Genomic DNA, 12,306 nt, shown 5'->3' with positions numbered 1-12,306 from the left:
AAGAATTCAGAGAGGATTCAAATATTGTTCATAGATAGACTTGATCATAAACCCACAATTCATCGGTCTCAACAAACACACCGCAAAAAGAAGATTACATCGAATAGTTCTCCACAAGAGAGGGGGGGGACATTGTATTGAGATCCAAAAGGAGAGAAGAAGCCATCTAGCTAATAACTATGGACCCGTAGGTCTAAGGTAAACTACTCACACTTCATCGGAGGGGCTATGGTGTTGATGTAGAAGCCCTTCGTGATCGATGCCCCCTCCAGCGAAGCTCCGGAATAGGCCCCAAGATGGGATCTCGTGGATACAGAAAGTTGCGGCGGTGGAATTAGGGTTTTTGCTCCGTATCTGATCGTTTGGGGGTACGTAGGTATATATAGGAGGAAGGAGTACGTCGGTGGAGCAACAGGGGGGCCATGAGGGTGGAGGGCATGCCTGGGGGGGAGGTAGGCACGCCCCCCTACCTCGTGGCCTCCTCTTTTGTGTCTTGACGTAGGGTCCAAGTCTCCTGGGTCTTATTCATTGAGAAAATCACGTTCTCGAAGGTTTCATTCCGTTTGGACTCCGTTTGATATTCCTTTTCTTCGAAACCCTAAAACAGGCAAAAAACAACAATTCTGGGTTGGGCCTCCGGTTAATAGGTTAGTCCCAAAAATAATATAAAAGTGGAAAATAAAGCACAATAATGTCCAAAACAGTAGATAATATAGCATGGAGCAATAAAAATTATAGATACGTTGGAGACGTATCATACCCTGCCACGTGAAAATTCTTTTCGGGAAGAAGACCAGTACTACTTGAGTATTACTAGAACAGATATGTCCCTTGGTTACTATATCCATCCGAGTCGGAAGAGATCAATTGCTGCTGGCGTTTCATCGGAGTAATTTTCAAAGAAAAAAAGAGAGAAAAAAGGGGAGAGAAGGACTCGTACATGAGTCAACCGACCATGACCTGGATTCGGCCATCGTTCCCAATCGATGTTTGTGTAGCCCTGACTCTGAGCTGCCTGCGGTTTCAGCGATTTTGCTTTCGTTCTGAATCACCGTCGAGCCTTGCCTGCTCCTGAACCACTTCATGAAAGTCGCCTCCCGTCCGAGTCACTGTCGGACCTCGCCGCGCCTCAGCCGCCCGGCCTCATAGTTGCGGATGTCCGAGCCGCCACGGTTCTGGTCCAGAGCCAGTCTCGCCCTTCCAAAATTGGCTGAGCCGCCGGTCTCCGAGAGCCAGCCCCGCCCCTGCCGCTTAAGCCGTTGGACACTGAACTGCCACATCTCAACCTGACGCTACGGCCCATCCTCGTGCAACTCCGCGGGCGAGGTTTTGCTAGTCTCTGTCAAATCATTGGCGCACCACTGCATCACTCCACCGTGTTGAGCCGCCGCTGGAGAGCTGCCATCACACACGATGAGCCGCCGCCTGCCCTCGGGTCGACTGCGTCCGTTTCAAGCTGTTCAAGTCACCGTCTCCGCCGTCTCAAACACGATGCTGCTGCAGTTTCTGAGCCGCCGGCTGTCGCCTCAATCGCAGGTCGCGACCCTGCCGTTTCGAGGCGCCCTGCTCCTCCGCCGGTCGTCAAGCCTCGCCGCTACCCCGAGCCACCCTATGGAGCTGCATGGTGTCTCGCGCCTCCACCACCGTTTCACCCTTGTAGAGAGCCGCCATGCGCCAACCGGCCTTGAGCCGCCACTTCAAGCCGTCGCGGCCGTAACAATCAGGTCAATTACCTCATGGTTAAAGTATGATCCAGTCCTCACGCGCTGTTATTGGAGGTCGCGTCCAGTTCATTAGACCGTGCCTGCGCCGACTCAACCGTCCACGCCCACATCGACTCCTTTGTCCGCCCGGCTTACAATTCCGCGGCTGACTCACGCGTCCACTCCGTCTTCTAAATGTCGCGGTTGACTCTGACATATATATCAACAAATTAGAGCCACGTCTGCTCACACAAGCTATCCAATGGACATATGCGAGCCGCCCCCGCTGTGCTGAGCCGCCGGAGCCATGATGACCCACAAGTATAGGGGATCTATCGTAGTCCTTTAGATAAGTAAGAGTGTCGAACCCAACAAGGAGCAGAAGGAAATGATAAGCGGTTTTCAGCAAGGTATTCTCTTCAAGCACTGAAATAATAGGTAACAGATAGTTTTGTGATAGGATAATTTGTAACGAGCAACAAGTAGTAAATAAAGTGCAGCAAGGTGTCCCAATCCTTTTTGTAGTAAAGGACAAGCCTGGACAAACTCTTATATGATGTAAAGCGCTCCCGAGGACACATGGGAATATCATCAAGCTAGTTTTCATCACGTTCATATGATTCGCGTTTGGTACTTTGATAATTTGGTATGTGGGTGGACCGGTGCTTGGGTACTGCCCTTACTTGGACAAGTATCCCACTTATGATTAACCTCTATTGCAAGCATCAGCAACTACAACAAAAATATTAAGGTAAACCTAACCATAGCATGAAACATATGGATCCAAATCAGCCCCTTACGAAGCAACGCATAAACTAGGGTTTAAGCTTCTGTCACTCTAGCAACCCATCATCTACTTATTACTTCCCAAAGCCTTCCTCAAGGCCCAAATAATGGTGAAGTGTCATGTAGTCAACGTTCACATAACACCACTAGAGGAGAGACAACATACATCTCACCAAAATATCGAACGGATACCAAATTCACATGACTACTAATAGCAAGACTTCTCCCATGTCCTCAGGAACAAACGTAACTACTCACAAAGCATATTCATGTTCATAATCAGAGGGGTATTAATATGCATATAGGATCTGAACATATGATCTTCCACCAAATAAACCAACTAGCATCAACTACAAGGAGTAATTAACACTACTAGCAACCCACAGGTACCAATCCCAGACTTGGAGACAAGAATTGGATACAAGAGATGAGCTAGGGTTTTGAGAGGAGATGGTGCTGGTGAAGATGTTGATGGAGATTGCCCTCTCCCGATGAGAGGAGCATTGGTGATGATGATGGCGATGATTTCCCCCTCCCACATGGAAGTTTCCCCGGCAGAACAGCTCCGCCAGAACCCTAGATTGGTTTCGCCAAGGTTCTGCCTCATGGCGGTGGAGTCTCATCAGGGAAGATGGCTTAAGATTTTTTCTCATCGAAAGACTCCATATAGCAGAAGATGGTCGTCGAAGGGCCACCAGGGGGCCACGAGGTAGGGGGCGCGTCCCCACCCTCGTGGGCAGGATGTGGCCCCCCTGGTGAACTTCTTGTGCTCAATATTTATTATATATTCTGAAATTGACTTCCGTGAAGTTTCAGGACTTTTGGAGCTGTGCAGAATAGGTCTCTAATATTTGCTCCTTTTCCAACCCAGAATCCCAGCTGCCGGCATTCTCCCTCTTTATGTGAACCTTGTAAAATAAGAGAGAATAGGCATAAGTATTGTGACATAATGTGTAATAACAGCCCATAATGCAATAAATATCGATATAAAAGCATGATGCAAAATGGACGTATCAACTCCCCCAAGCTTAGACCTCGCTTGTCCTCAAGCGAAAGCCGAAATCGAAAAATATGTTCACATGTTTAGAGATAGAGGTGTCGATAAAAATAAAATACGGACATGAGGGCATCATGATCATTCTTAGAACAACAACTTATATAATTCTTGTCATATGATTTCTTATGCTAGAGTAATAATTCAATAACAATTTCAAGTATGAATCATATACTTCGTTGAAAACTAACAAACTATAATCTCAGTTATTGGAGCAATTGCAATTTATCATAACATAGGAAAGAGTCAAAATAAGAGCTTTTCAGCAAGTCCACATACTCAACTTTCATATAGTCTTTCACAATTGCTAACACTCACGCAATACTTATGGGTATGAAGTTTTAATCGGACACAGAGAAAGATAGGGGCTTATAGTTTTGCCCCCAACATTTTACCTCAAGGGTAATGTCAACAATAATAGTTCATGAAAACTCACATCCAATTAGCCATATATACCAGGATCCTTCCAACATGTTGTGCTTGCCAAAAGATAAAATATAAAAAGGAAAGGTGAAGATCACCATGACTCTTATATAAGGTAGGAGATGAAGATAAAAGATAGGTCCTTCGCGGAGGGAAGCAGAGGTTGTCATGCGCTTTTATGGTTGGATGCACAAAATCTTAATGCGAAAGAATGTCACTTTATATTGCCACTTGTGATATGGACCTTTATTATGCAGTTTGTCGCTTTTATTTCTTCCATATCACACGATCATATAAAGCTTATTTCCTCCACACTAATCAATCAAACATATTTAGAGAGCAATTTTTTATTGCTTGCACCGATGACAACTTACTTGAAGGATCTTACTCAATCCATAGGTAGATATGGTGTACTCTCATGGCAAAACTGGTTTAAGGGTGTTTGGAAGCACAAGTAGTATCTCTACTTGGTGCAAAGAATTTGGCTAGCATGAGGGAGAAATGCAAGCTCAATCATGTTGGATGATCCAAGATAATATAATTTATCTCAGATGTAAGAAAACATAACCCATTATGTTGTCTTCCTTGTCCAACGTCAACTCTTTAGCATGTCATACTTTAATGAGTGCTCACAATCATAAAATATGTCCAAGATAGTATATTTATATGTGAAGACCTCTCTTTCTTTATTACTTCCTATTAATTGCAACGATGACCAAAATTATGTTTGTCAACTCTCAACAACTTTTATTCATCATACTTTTTATATGTGAGATCATTACTCTCCATAAGATCCATATGATCTCTTTTATTTCTTTCTATTCTTTCTATTTTCTTTTATTCACTCAAGATCATGGCAAAATAATCAAGCCCTTGACTCAACACTAATCTTTATAAAATATATAGCTCATGGACTCGATTACATAGAAGGATCATAAAGCAAAACTCACAACTAGATCATACTAAAAAGCTTTATGCTACTAGATCAAAATATTATTAGAAGGATCGAACTAAGAAAAATGGTAAAGATAAAAGTGATGGTGATACGATACCGGGGCACTCCCCTAAGCTTGGCAGATGCCAAGGGGAGTGCCCATACCCGATGCTCAGTTCTTCTTTGTTGGTGAAGAAGGTGATGGTTTTGTTGATGGCGCACGCTTCTTCCTTAATTTGCGCTTGAGGACAGAATTTTGGTCCCTTAGGTCCTCGATCTCCTGTTCCAGGCTCAGTATCTTTTTGCATAGTTCCTGCTTGTTTTCTTGCAAGAGGTGAAAAGGGATAAACTCGATCTTAGGTTTCTTTACTCTATCCGGGAGGCTTGACTTTTTGAAGTCCTGAAAGGATCGAGAAGAGGTGTCTAGAGGGGGGGGATTAGGCACTAAGTGCCAAAAGTTGCATTTTTTAATTTCTTTAAGTTGAAGTGGAGTTTAGGCACTAGTTTAGCAAACACAATACATATCAAGCAAGCATGCAAAGAGTATATGAGCAGTGGAAAGTAAAGCATGCAACTTGCAAGAATGTAAAGGGAAGGGTTTGGACAATTCAAACGCAATTGGAGACACGGATGTTTTTGTTGTGGTTCCGATAGGTGGTGCTATCATACATCCACGTTGATGGAGACTTCAACCCACGGAGGGTAACGGTTGCGTTAGTCCACGGAGGGCTCCACCCACGAAGGGTCCACGAAGAAGCAACCTTGTCTATCCCATCATGGCCATCGCCCACGAAGGACTTGCCTAACTAGCGGTAGATCTTCACGAAGTAGGCGATCTCCTTGCCCTTACAAACTCCTTGGTTCAATTCCACAATCTTTGTCGGAGGCTCCCAAGTGACACCTAGCCAATCTAGGAGACACCACTCTCCAAGAAGAAACAAATGGTGTGTTGATGATGCACTCCTTGCTCTTGTGCTTCAAATGATAGTCTCCCCAACACTCAACTCTCTCTCACAGGATATGGATTTGGTGGAAAGGAGATTTGAGTGGAAAGCAACTTGGGGAAGGCTAGAGATCAAGATTCATATGGTAGGAATGGAATATCTTGGCCTCAACACATGAGTAGGTGGTTCTCTCTTAGAAAATGTGTATTGGAAGTGTAGGTATGTTCTGATGGCTCTCTCCTCGAATGAAGAGTGGGTGGAGGGGTATATATAGCCTCCACACAAAAACTAACCGTTACACACAATTACCAATCTCGGTGAGACCGAAGTGAAAAACTCGGTCGGACCGATTTAGCAAACCTAGTGACTGTTAGGGTTTTCAGTGGGACCGACTAGATCAACTCGATGGAACCGATGTGCTAGGGATAGGGTAAAACCAAAACTCGGTTTGACCGATTACTCAGACTTGGTGGGACCGATTTGGGTAATAAGCGAAACGGAGAGTTGGCCAAGCAAACTCGGTGGGGCCGATTGCATATCTCGGTGGGACCAAAAATATTGCAACAGGTAATAGAGAGTTTGCAAGCCCATCTTGGTGAGACCGAGATCCCATCGGTGAGATCGAACTGATTAGGGTTTCCGGCAGTGGCTATTTCAACTGAACTCGGTGGCTCTGGATAGAAAGAATCGGTGGGGCCAAGTTTGACTTTTGGTTTAGGACATATTTGGAAGTGATAAAGTGGTTGAGGGCTTTGGAGCATATCACTAAGCACTTTGAGCAAGCAAGCCATTAAGCAACACCTCATCCCTTCTTAATAGTATTGGCTTTCCTATAGACTCAATGTGATCTTGGATCACTAAGATATAAAATGTAGAGTCTTGAGCTTGGAGCTTGGGCCAATCCTTTGTCCTTAGCATTTTGAAGGGGTTCCACATCCTCTAGTCCATGCCACTTCATTGTTGAACTCATCTGAAACATACTAGGTAAAAGTGTTAGTCCAACAAGAGATATGTTGTCATTAATTACCAAAATCACCTAGGGAGCACTTGTGCTTTCAACTCCACATGCATGTCCCCAGGTTGAGGTAGTGGGACTTCATCTTCATCTGAGCTCGTCTCCTCCTTTCCCTTGGGTTTATAGTCCTCTTCTTCTTCCGTAGTCCAACCACAATGCTCCACATCCCATAGACCTTAGGATCTGCAAAGGTAATCAGCCACATAGCTTTCTCCTTTTGAATCCTGGGATGACACGTTGCTCTAATCTGTAGCAGGACATCTCAAAACAAAGACAAGAGATATTTGCGTGATACGGGAGTCAAAACCTCCAGGAGATTATATAATGAATTTTTACCGACCAGAATACATGTTGTGTACGAAAACGAAGTTTGGAGAGCACACGAGGTGCCCACGAGGTAGGGGGCACGCCCAGGGGGGTAGGGCATGCCCTCCACCCTCGTGGAGCCCTCGTGTCCATCCCGGACTACTTCTTATTTTTCTATTTATCTAAATATTCCAAAACGGAGAAATATTGCCATTAGGACTGTTTTGGAGTCGGTTTACTTACCATACCACATACTTATTCCTTTTCGGAGTCTGAAACGTTCCGGAAAGTGTCCCTTATATTCCTCTGGGGTTAAGGTTTCAATAACATTGCTTTCAACATTTATAGGATTACCTGAGATATAATGTTTAATTCTTTGACCGTTCACCACCTTCGGATTTGTGCCCTCGAAGTTGTTAATCTTTATGGCACCGGAACGATAGACCTACTCGATAACGTAAGGACCTTCCCATTTAGAGAGAAGTTTTCCTGCAAAAAATCTTAAACGAGAGTTGTATAGCAATACATAATCACCTACATTAAATTCATGCTTTTGTATTCTTTTGTCATGCCATCTTTTAACCTTTTTCTTTAAATAATTTGGCATTCTCATAGGCTTGTGTTCTCCATTCATCAAGTGAGCTAATGTCAAATAACCTCTTCTCACTGGCAAGTTTGAAATCATAATTGAGCTCTTTAATAGCCCAGTAAGCCTTATGTTCTAGTTCGAGAGGTAAGTGACATGCTTTTCCATAAACCATTTTATACGGTGACATACCCATAGGATTTTTATATGCAGTTCTATAAGCCCATAATGCATCATCAAGTTTCCTAGACCAATTCTTTCTAGATCTATTAACAGTCTTTTGCAAAATTAATTTGAGTTCTCTATTACTCAATTCTACTTGACCACTAGACTGTGGGTGGTAAGGAGATGCAATTCTATGATTAACATCATATTTAGCAAGCATTTTACGGAAAGCATCATGAATAAAATGTGAACCACCATCAGTCATTAAATATCTAGGGACTCCAAACCTTGGAAAAATAACTTCTTTAAGCATCTTAATAGAGGTGTTATGATCAGCACTACTAGTTGGAATAGCTTCTACCCACTTAGTAACGTAATCAACAGCGACTAAAATATGTGTATATCCATTAGAGGAAGGAAACGGTCCCATATAATGAAAGCCCCAAACATCAAATGGTTCAATAACAAGTGAATAATTCATAGGCATTTCTTGACGTCTACTAATATTACCAATTCTTTGACATTCATCACAAGACAAGACAAACTTACGGGCATCCTTGAAGAGAGTAGGCCAATAAAAACCGGATTGCAATACCTTATGTGCAGTTCTATCTCTAGTGTGGTGTCCTCCATAAGCCTCGGAGTGACACTTGCGTAGGATCTGTTCCTGTTCATGCTCAGGTACACAACGTCTAATAACACCATCTACTCCTTCTTTATAAAGATGTGGGTCATCCCAAAAGTAATGTCTCAAATCATAGAAGAACTTTTTCTTTTGCTGGTATGTGAAACTAGGTGGTATAAATTTAGCAACGATGTAATTAGCATAATCAGCATACCATGGAGCAGCATGAGAAGCATTTATGACATTTAATTGTTCATCAAGGAAGCTATCATCAATAGGTAGTGGGTCATCAAGAAAATTCTCTAGCCAAGACAAGTTGTGTGCAACGGGGTTCTCAGCTCCCTTTCTATCAATAATATGCAAATCAAATTCTTGTAGCAAGAGAACCCATCTAATAAGTCTAGGTTTAGCATCTTTCTTTTCCATGAGATATTTAATAGCAGCATGATTAGTGTGAATAGTTACTTTAGAATCAACAATATAAGGTCTGAACTTATCACAAGCAAATACAACTGCTAAGAATTCTTTTTCAGTAGTAGCATAATTTCACCGAGCATTGTCTAGAGTTTTACTAGCATATTTGAAAGGATCGATATGGTTGACTAGAGGGGGGTGAATAGGCAACTAACAATTTTTAGCTTTTCTTTAACAATTTAAACTTTGCATCAAAGTAGGTTGTCTAGATATGCAACTAGGTGAGCAACCTATATGATGCAACAAGGATAGGAACACAAGCAAGCAAGATATATGAAACAAATAAGCTAGCACAAGTAAAGGCACGAGATAACCAAGAGTGGAGACGGTGGAGACGAGGATGTGTTGCCGAAGTTCCTTCCCTTTGAGAGGAAGTACGTCTCCGTTGGAGTGGTGTGGAGGCACAATGCTCCCCAAGAAGCCACTAGGGCCACCGTATTCTCCTCACGCCCTCACACAATGCGAGATGCCGTGATTCCACTATTGGTTCCCTTGGAGGCGGCGATCGAACCTTTACAAACTAGGTTGGGGCAATCTCCACAACTCAATTGGAGACTCCCAACGACACCACGAAGCTTCACCACAATGGACTATGGCTTCGCGGTGACCTCAACCGTCTAGGATGCTCAAACACCCAAGAGTAACAAGATCTGCAAGGGATTAGTGGGGGGAATAAAATATCTCTTGGTGGAAGTGTAGATCGAGGCCTTCTCAACCACTCCCGAGCAAATCAACAAGTTTGGTCGGCTAGGGAGTGAGATCAAGCGAAAATGGAGCTTAGAGCAATAATGGAGCTTAGGGGTGGAAGAGGCAAGTCAACGGGGAAGAAGGGGACCCCTTATATAGTGTGGGAAAAGGATCCAACCGTTACCCACCAACCAGCCCGCGGCCAGCGGTACTACCGCGCCTGGCCAGCGGTACTACCGCAAGGCCGCGCGGTACTACTTCTTGCAACCAAGCGGTACTACCGCACGGCTGTGCGGTACTACCGTACCGACCCACAGTACTGTCGCAACCCCAGCGACAGAAAAGATAAACAGACGTGCAGGAGCTGGGGCGGTACTTCCGCATGCGCGGTACTACCGCGCCCCCCATGCGGTACTACTGCAAGGCAAAAAACCCCAGCTGGGGGGAAGGGAACTTCCGTGCCTACTTCCGCAAAGAAACAGAAGTAGCAAAAACCCGACACAGTAGTACCGCCGAGGGGCGGTACTACTGCCTGACTGCATAGCGCGGTACTACCGCTCGGCAAAAACGGTACTACCGCGGTAGGTGCGGACGTAAAAAATTACATCTGCCCCTACTACCGCAAAGGGGCGGCACTAGCCTGGTGGGCAGCGGTAGTGCGGCTCCAGGGGAGCGGTACTACCGTGGTCACCTGCGGTACTACCGCGCCACCACGCGGTACTACCGCGGATGCCTACGGTACTACCATTTTCCTGGGAGCAGTACTACCGCGACCAACCACAACAGCCAGACAAGGGAGGCAAGAAAACGGAGGAAGCTCCAAGGAAAAAGGAGGGGACAAGAAGGAGACGTGTACGTGATGATTCCACCCAAACCTTTCCAACGCGGACCCTCTCTTAATAGTATGGCTTTCCTACGACTCAAATCCACCAAAAAGAAACGTAGAAAAGACGCCGTCTTCATCAGTCTTCGAGGGGCACCCAATCGTCTTGTCCCTAGCAATGAAGTGTCTGGAATACTCAAGGCACACGATTAGTCCGCAAAAGCGTTGTCATCAATCACCAAAACACTTAGGGATAAATATGCCCTTACAATATTGAATAACATTTAATTTCTTATCAACTCTTTGCCCTAGAACATCACCTACAGCATAATCACTAGCATCACACATAATTTCAAAAGGTAAATTCCAATCAGGTGGCTGAACAATAGGTGCAGAGATTAATGCTTTCTTAAGTATTTCAAATGCTTCTACGCAATCATCATCGAAAACAAATGGTATATTTTTTGTAATAAATTAGTCAGAGGCTGAGAAATTTTTGAGAAGTCCTTAATGAACCTCCTATAAAAACCGGCGTGACCAAGGAAACTTCTTATACCTTTGATGTCCTTGGGACATGGCATCTTTTCAATAGCATCAACTTTAGCATTATCAACTTCAATACCTCTTTCAGAAACTTTATGCCCCAAGACAATACCTTCATTAACCATAAAGCGGCACTTCTCCCAATTCAAGACAAGGTTAGTTTCTTCACATCTCTCCAAAACTCGATCAAGATTGCTTAAGCAATCATCCAAAGAGGATCCATAGACGGAGAAATCGTCCATGAAAACCTCACAAATCTTTTCACAAAAGTCAGAGAATATAGCCATCATGCATCTTTGAAAGGTAGCAGGTGCATTACATAAACCAAAAGGCATATGTCTATAAGCAAAAGTACCAAAAGGGAAAGTAAAAGTAGTCTTTGATTGATCATTGGCTTACACAAGTATTTGAGAGAAATTCGAATAACCATCTAGAAAGCAAAAATGTGTATGTTTGGATAATCTTTCTAGCATTTGATCGATAAAAGGTAAGGGGTAATGATCTTTTTAGTAGCTTTATTTAATTTGCGAAAATCAATTACCACCCTATAACCTGTAATAATTCTTTGCGGTATCAACTCATCTTTATCATTAGGAACAACAGTAATACCTCCCTTCTTAGGGACACAATGGACAGGACTTACCTGTTGGGGAACGTTGCAGAAAACAAAAAAATTCCTACGATTTCACCAAGATCCATCTATGAGTTCATCTAGCAACGAGTGATCGGATTGCATCTACATACCTTTGTAGATCGCGAGCGGAAGCGTTCAAGAGAACGGGGATGAGGGAGTCGTACTCGACTGATCCAAATCACCGGAGATCCTAGCGTCGAACGGACGGCACCTCCGCGTTCAACACACGTACGGTCAGTGTGGCATCTCCTCCTTCTTGATCCAGCAAGGGGAAGGGAGAGGTTGATGAAGATCCAGCAGCACGACGGCGTGGTGGTGGATGCAGCAGTCACCGCAGCAGGGCTTCGTCGTTCTTCTGCGAGAGGGAGAGGTGTACCAGGGGAGAGGGAGGCGCCAAGAGTCAAGGGTGCTGCTGCCCCTCCCTCCCCCCCCTTTATATAGGCTCCCCAAGGGAGGCGCCGGCCCTAGGATATGGGATCTCCTAGGGGGGCAGCGGCCAAGGGTGGAGTGGCCCCCAAGGCAAGTGGGGCGCCCCCCCACCCTAGGGTTTCCAACCCTAGGCGCAGGGGTGGGACAAGGGGGCGCACCAGCCCACTATGGGCTG

General features: G+C 44.5%; 1 pseudogene; it reads left to right on the top strand.

Moving 5' to 3' along the window:
• The first annotated feature begins 1,413 nt into the window (after positions 1-1,413).
• Positions 1,414-12,306, top strand: part of LOC123191547 (phosphoribosylformylglycinamidine cyclo-ligase, chloroplastic/mitochondrial-like) — a 61,775-nt pseudogene continuing 50,882 nt past the window's right edge.

This window comes from Triticum aestivum, chromosome 2A, assembly GCF_018294505.1.
Source record: "Triticum aestivum cultivar Chinese Spring chromosome 2A, IWGSC CS RefSeq v2.1, whole genome shotgun sequence".
NCBI classification, from domain to species: Eukaryota; Viridiplantae; Streptophyta; class Magnoliopsida; order Poales; family Poaceae; genus Triticum; species Triticum aestivum.
This window is presented reverse-complemented; position numbering and strand designations above follow the sequence as displayed.